The sequence below is a fragment of the Mobula birostris genome, chromosome X, assembly GCF_030028105.1.
Source record: "Mobula birostris isolate sMobBir1 chromosome X, sMobBir1.hap1, whole genome shotgun sequence".
In the NCBI taxonomy this organism is placed as follows: Eukaryota; Metazoa; Chordata; class Chondrichthyes; order Myliobatiformes; family Myliobatidae; genus Mobula; species Mobula birostris.
Genome location: NC_092402.1, coordinates 36,805,849 through 36,814,052, shown reverse-complemented (window position 1 = coordinate 36,814,052; position 8,204 = coordinate 36,805,849).

Sequence of the window (8,204 nt, the reverse complement as noted above, 5' to 3'; positions counted from 1 at the left end):
ATGCACTGAGAACCCAGACTGGCTATTATGATCTCGAATTCTATACGAAAAGTTCTGATTCCATTCACATTTTGTTTAGTAAAAAACACGACTGAACATAACACATTGTGGGTTGCAATCTAATTTCCAGGTAGTTATACTTTGCTCCAAGAGATGGAAACATGTTTTTAATATCTTGTAATTTCACTAAGCAAAAATGCTAACTGCACTTTTCCATATTATAATTTTCCCTGAAATTATTTAAAATATTAAAGGCGGGAGGTGAAGATGGCGGCACGCCTGCATGTGCGCAGCCCTCCGGTGAAAAATGATATCATATTTATTAAATAGGGGCCGTGGACAATTCTGATTTGATGGAGAATGGACGTGAAAGCACAGAGGAACATCTGGAGAAATTTCTGCAACGCCCGTTCGCTGCTGTCGTTACTGTGTGGTCGGGAATCTTTCGGAGGGTAGGCCTCAAAATCCCCGGCCTTGCCTGCTTTTGGAGACTGAGAAGGAGGTCGAATCGTTCGGACAGAGATGGTGCTCAGTACTCGGTGTCAGAGAGCTGATCAGAGCTCGAAGTTGTGGTCGGCATGGCAGGGAGAGTTTTTCTTCCTTTTCCCGTCTGCGTGAGATGTGGGACATTTGAGAAACTTTGAAATTTACTGTGCTCATGGACTTCTTCATTAAGTTATGGTATTGTTGCACCATTTGTAACTAAATGTTATAATTATGTGGTTTTGTCAGTTTTTTTAGTCTTGGTCTGTCCTGTGTTTTGTGATATCACACCGGAGGAAATAATGCATCATTTCTTGATGCATGCATTACTAAATGACAATAAAAGAGGACTACATGTCTTCATTATAAAAAAAATCTAAATGTTAATATTTTAAATATTATAAACAGAAATGCAAAGATGGATTATAAATGCATTATGTTTTGCCTGCAACTTTATTCTTACATAAATTCTAAACTTTAATTTTGCTATCAATAATATGCTTCAAAAATAATTAAAACCCATTCTCTTTTGCTTTCTTGTTTGCTGTTTGTCAGAATTCTTCACTGTGATTGGCTGTTTAGCCAACTTGATGACATCACTGTTACAGGATGCCATTGCAGACATCCCACCCTGCAAAAACTGATTTCAGGGAGGCAGCACCATCAACTTGTGGGAGACTTCCGGGAGAGGTGGGATGTCTGCAATAGAGTAGCTCCTTAGCAGCTAGCCAGCTAGTTTAAATAACGTTAGCTATGCTAATGAATGAATGACACCTGTTAAACTCACCTCAACATGTCTTTTACAGCCTTAACCCACCATGGGCTATAGAAAAGTCACTGTTGCAAACAGTGCAGCGAGCAACACTCATTATTTTGACCCCTATTGGCAGGGGTACACTCTCGTGTAGGCTGGGGTGATGTACGTTTTATATTTTCTTTTTTTTTTTGGAACACTCTGCCATGGCGCGCGCTCTCTCTCTCTCTCATGGTCGCTCGCACGCTCTCGCTTGCTTTCTCTCTCGTGCTCTCTCTCACGCTCGCTCTCAAAAAAATTGATTTCCGTGATATTGTATATAATTTGCGGGCATCAAGGAGCCACTATTCATATGCGGGAGACTCCCGGAACTTCCGGGAGAGGTGGGATGTCTGCCATTGATAGTCCAGAGCTGATGCCGAGTTGCAACTAAAGGTCGCCAGAATAGAAGGCCACATCTCATAAAAAGCTACAAATTGCTATACAGCTTTACTTCAGAGGCACAGAGTTAGACATAATGGAAACAGACCCTTTGGTATCTTCCTGAGCTGGTCCAATTTGCCTTCATTTGGTCCCTACTACTAAGTCTTTCCTATCTACGAACCTGTCCAAATGTCTTTTGAATGTTATAATTTTACTCTCCTATACTACTTCCTCTGGCAACTCATTTCTATATCCACCACCCTCTGAGTGAAAATCTTGCCTCTCAGATCCCCTTCATTCTCCATCTCACCTTAAACATATGTCATCTGGTTTACATTCCCCTTCTCTAGGAAGAAGACTGACTATCTATGTTATAATTCTATAGAGCTGCTTTGCTCCGGGGAAAACAGTCTCAGCCTATCCAGTCTCTTATAACTGAGCTGTCCAGTCCTTGCCAAAATTTTCTGCACCCTCTCAAGCTTAATCACATCCATCCTTTCAGGAAGTTTTAGGAATGGCTTCTTCCCTTCTGCTGAATGCAAGTTTTCCTCTTCTTGGATTCTAGAGAAAAATCCAAAAATATTTTGAGTATTTTGCTTCTGAAGGCTTAAGTGGTGTTAATGTACTTATTCATTATCCACAGAGGGCTCATAAGGTTGTCTGTAGTGAGCAAAGGATTAACACAAATTTCACAAAGCCTGCCAAAAATCAAACACAGCCCTTTGTTCCAATCTGTAAATCAGCTAACCTTTTACTGACTGTAACCAACAGTCTGCAATAAAATTACAGAGTGACAGAAATCACAGCTCCTACCAGTGGGACAGGTTCATTCTGGTGTTCAGTGGGTAATACAGATTCTATTTACAATTGCTACTTGATAATGCATCCTCCACTAAAGGAACAATAACAGGTATGGCTACTGATTAAATGCACGGTCAGGCCCTGTTTGCAATGCTAAACTGAAATGCCTTCTGGAGTGATTGGAAAGCTAGCAGCTTCACATCTGGCATACGGCATTTATTTCCATGGCAACATCAAGCATGTGGATTTAGTTGTTATAATTCAGGTCTCTCTATTTGTGCTCAGTACATGTTGTGAGCCTAAACACAACCATTTGTTCTGAGGCAACATGAAGTTACGGAAAGTGAGAAGCAGCTCTGTCCATGTACACATCGTGACTGCAGGAAACATGGACATGATGTAAGCGCAAGTGCAATACTATGCTATTTTGATGAAGAAATAGCAAGGACATGAATGCTGGAGTGGGTCTGAACAAACGGGACTTCTCCAGCTGAAAGAGCTCAGTCTTAAACTACTGAGATGTTTGTCAAGGTTGGAATCAGTACAGATGCCAATGTCCTTCATAACAGCAAGGCGTCCTTTATTTTGATTTGGTGGTGGGGCGCTATGGGTAGGGGCAATCATTCTGGGCCTTGACCTGGGCGCCCAAATCCTAGGACACATCAGTCATCAGAGACACTCCAATCCTCTCACCTTCCACATGATCAAAGCTATCCAGATCAACCCCATGATCAAATATGATGGCAGAATATATTATTAATGGTAAGAGTCTTGGCAGTGTGGAGGATCAGAGGGATCTTGGGGTCTGAGTCCATAGGACACTCAAAGCTGCTGCGCAGGTTGACTCTGTGGTTAAGAAGGCATATGGTGCATTGGCCTTTATCAATCGTGTGATTGAATTTAAGAGCCAAGAGGTAATGTTGCAGCTATATAGGACCCTGGTCACACCCCACTTGAAGTACTGCGCTCAGTTCTGGTCGCCTCACTACAGGAAGGATGTGGAAACCATAGAAAGGGTGCAGAGGAGATTTACAAGGATGTTGCCTAGATTGGGGAGCATGCCCTATGAGAATAGGTTGAGTGAACTTGGCCTTTTCTCCTTGGAGCGACGGAGGATGAGAGATGACCTGATAGAGGTGTATAAGATGATGATCGTGTGGATAGTCAGAGGCTTTTTCCCAGGGCTGAAATGGCTAGCACGAAAGGGCACAATTTTAAGGTGCTTGGAAGTAGGTACAGATGTGATGTCAAGAGTAAGATTTTTACACAGAGAGTGGTGAGTGTGTGGAATGTGCTGCCGGCAATAGTGGTGGAGGCGGATACGATAGGGTCTTTGACTCCTGGATAGGTACATGGAGCTTAGAATAATAGAGGGCTATGGGTAACCCTAGGTAATTTCTAAGGTAAGGACATGTTCGGCACAGCTTTGTGGGCCAAAGGGCCTGTATTATGCTGTAGGTTTTCTATATTCTATGTTATATGACTTAAAGCGGCCTTTTCCAAAAGAGATTGATTAAAGATGAGCTTTATTTGTCACATGTACATCAAAACATTGAAACATACAGTGAAATGCATCGTTTTGCATCAATGGCCAACACAATCCAAGGATTGCGCTGGTGGTGGCCCACAAGTGTTGCCATGCTTCAGGTGCCAACATAGTATGCCCAACTCAGACGATAAATCAGGAATGCTCCGTGTCTCAATTCATGACTCCTCCTCAAATTCAAGAGTCCCAATCAATGATTGGACTCCAACCATTAACATCCCTCCTGCTGTGAACCCCTAGACTTGGCCTCATTCCTGGACTGACCTGCTATTTTCCTTCAACGTTTTAGGTTTCCACGTGGTACTGAACATTTAGGCAGCAGGTCCACGACTAAAACCCTAACCTGAAGTGTATGTCTTTGGAATGTGGGAGGAAACCGGGGAGCACCTGGAGGAAACCCACACAGTCACGGGGAGAACGTACAAACTCCTTACAGACACTGGCAAGAATTAAACCCCAGTGGCTGATTGTTGGTGCTGTAAAGTGATGCGTTAACCTCTATGTTACTGTGCCACCACATATGCTACTAAGGTCAAGCTTTTTTGTTCCAATTTTGTCGCAAAGCACAGCTTATACAGTTGGGTCCAGCCTCAAGATCCCTGTAAACATGCTGCACTTAATATTGAATGAAATTAGTTTCCTATATGGCACTGCTTTAGCACACACAGTTTAAAGCATGGTAGAATTTATGGGCAGAGTATTTGAGATATTCCACCAGTCAGCAATTTTTACTATTAAGACACATACAGGAAATAATGTCATGTCTAGCAGAGACTCCAGATTTCTGTGGCTAATGATACACACATGGCTTAGACTGAATACCTCAAATCAATTATGTTATGAAGTTATTTTAAACAGCCCATGCTAAAGCTCAGATTTGATTACAGTACAAAACCAAACTTACGACATCCATTTAAAAATGTGGGAAATAATGATTAAAATGCCTTCTTGTTTAAAGCTGTTTACAAAAAATAGATCCAGAGATCCTATTATAAACCCCAAGAATAGACAGCAGAGTGATTACAGTCTGTGTTCAAGGCCTACCACTTTAAGAGCTTAATAACTCAAACAACTAAATGACTGCACTTAGTTCAACCTGATTTGCTGATCTGGACAAAATGAGTAACCAATTAGCTCATTAAACAACTGAGCAGATTTGTGCTGGTGGTTCTGAAAGTAGCTCCTGTTGCAGGGACACACATCACAAACAGTATTTCACAGACCTACTTAGTTACTAGGGCCATATAGGAGAGAATGTGTGGAAATTTACTGGCATCTAGTTGTTGCTATTCTGCATAGTAGTGAACGTTTTAGTCGTGGACCTGCTGCATAAATGTTCAGTACCACGTGGAGACCGAAAACGTTGAAGAAAAATAGTAGGTCAGTCCAGGAATGAGGCCAAGTCTAGGGGTTCACAGCAGGAGATATGTTGATGGTTGGCGTCCAATCATTGATCGGGATTCTTGAATTTGAGAGGAGGTCATGAACTGAGACATAGAGGGTTCCTGATTTATTATCTGAATTTTGGTAGGTCAGAAAGTGGCAGGATTTTAGCTGAAGAATTTGAGGTTCACAAAGAAAGGACGAATTGTCTACTGAGTCTCTGTGGGTGGAAGTTAGAAACAGGAAGGGGTCAATAACTCTACTGTGTGTTTTTTATAGACCACCCAATAGTAACAGGGACATCAAGGAACAGATAGGGAGACAGATTCTGGAATGCTGCAATAATAACAGGGTTGTCTTGATGGGAGATATTAATTTCCCAATATTGATTGGCATCTCCCTAGAGCAAGGGGTTTAGATGGGGTGGAGTTTGTTAAGTGTGTTCAGGAAGGCTGTCTGACACAATAAGCCTATAAGAGGAAAGGCTGTACTTGATCTGGTATTGGGAAACGGACCTGGTCAGGTGTCAAGTCTCTCAGTGGGAGAGCATTTTGGAGATAGTGATCACAATTCCATCTCCTTTTCCATATCCTTGGAGAGGGATAGGAACAGACAAGTCAGGAAAATGTAAATTGGAGTAAGGGGAAATATGAAGCTATCAGGCAGGAACTTGGAAGCATAAAATGGGAGCAGATGTTCTCAGGGAACTGTGCAGCAGAAATGTGGCAAATGTTCAGGGGATATTTGTGTGACATTCTGCATAGGTACATTCCAATGATACAGTGAAAGGATGGTAGGGTACAGGAACCATGGTGTAAAAAGGCTGTTGTAAATCTAGTCAAGAAGAAAGGAAAAGCTTCAAAAAACTAGGTAATGATAGAGATCTAGAAAGTTATAAGACTAGTAGGAAGGAGCATAAGAATGAAATTAGGAGAGCTAGAATGGGCCAAGAGAGGACCTCGGCGAGCAGGATTAAGGAAAATCCCAAGGCACTCTACAAGTATGTGAAGAGCAAGAGGATAAGACGTGAGAGAATAGGACCAATCAAATGTGACAGTGGAAAAGCGTGGATGGAACTGGAGGAGGCAGTGGGGATACTTAATGAGTACTTTGCTTCGGTACTCACTACGGAAAAGAACCTTGGTAATTGTAAGGATGACTTACAGAGGACTGAAAAGTTTGAGCATATAGACATTAAGAAAGAGGATGTGCTGGAGCTTTTGGAAAGCACCAAGGTGGATAAGTCATAGGACTGGACAAGGTATACCCCAGGCTACTGTGGGAAGCGAGGGAGGAGATTGCTGAGCCTCTGGCATTGATCTTTGCATCATCAGTGGGGATGGGAGAAGTTCTGGAGGACTGGAGGGTTGCAGATGTTATTCTCTTATTCAAGAAAGGGAGTAGAGATAGCCCAGGAAATTATAGACCAGTGAATCTTACTTCAGTGCTTGGTAATTTGATGGAGAAGAACCTGAGAGGCAGGATTTATGAACATTTGGAGAGGCATAATATGATTAGGAATAGTCAGCATGGCTTTGTCAAAGGCAGATTATGCTTTATGAGCTTGATTGAATTTTTTGAGGATATGACTAAACACATTGATGAAGGTAGAATAGTAGATGTAGTGTATATGGATTTCAGCAAGGCATTTGATAAGGTACTCCATGCAACACTTATTGAGAAAGTAAGGAGGCATGGGATCCAAGGGATCATTGCTTTGTGGATTCAGAACTGGCTTGCCCACAGAAGGCAAAGAGTGGTTGTAGACAGGTCATATTTTGCATGGAGGTCGGTGACCAGTGGTGTGCCTCAGGGATCTGTTCTGGGGCCCTTACTCTTTGTGATTTTTATAAATGACCTGGATGAGGAAGTGGAGGGATGGGTTAGTAAATTTGCTGATGACACAAAGGTTGGGGGTGTTGTGGATAGTGTGGCGGGCTGTCAGAGGTTACAGCGAGACATCGATAGGATGCAAAACTGGGCTGAGAAGTGGCAGATGGAGTTTAACCCAGATAAGTGTGAGGTGGTTCATTTTGGTAGGTCAAATATGATGGCAGAATATAGTATTAATGGTAAGACTCTTGGCAGTGTGGAGGATCAGAGGGATCTTGAGGTCCGAGTCCATAGGCTGCTCAAAGCTGCTGCGCAGGTTGACTGTGTGGTTAAGAAGGAATACGGTGCATTGGCCTTCATCAATCATGGGATTGAGTTTAAGAGCCAGGAGGTAATAATACAACTATATAGGACCACGGTCAAACCCCACTTGGAGTACTGTGCTCAGTTCTGGTCACCTCACTACAGGAAGGATGTGGAAACTATAGAAATGGTGCAGAGGAGATTTACAAGAGATGTTGTGTGTATTGGAGAGCATGCCTTATGAGAATAGGCTGAGTGAACTCAGCCTTTTTTCCTTGGAGCAACGGAGGATGAGAGGTGACCTGACAGAGGTGTGTAAGATGATGAGAGGCATTGATCGTGTGGATAGTCAGACACTTTTTCCCAGGGCTGAAATGGCTAACATGAGACGGCACAGTTTTAAGGTGCTTGGAAGTAGGTACAGAGAAGATGTCAGGGGTATGTTTTTTACGCAGAGAGTGGTGAGTGCGTGGAATGGGCTGCCGCTGATGACGGTGGAGGTGGATACGATAGGGTCTTTTAAGAGACTCCTGGATAGGTACATGGAGCTCAGAAAAATAGAGGGCTATGGGTAACCCTAGGTAATTTCTAAAGTAAGTACATGTTTGGCACAGCATTGTGGGTCAAGAGGCCTGTATTGTGCTGTAGGTTGTTTATAAAATTAAATTCACAGCTTCC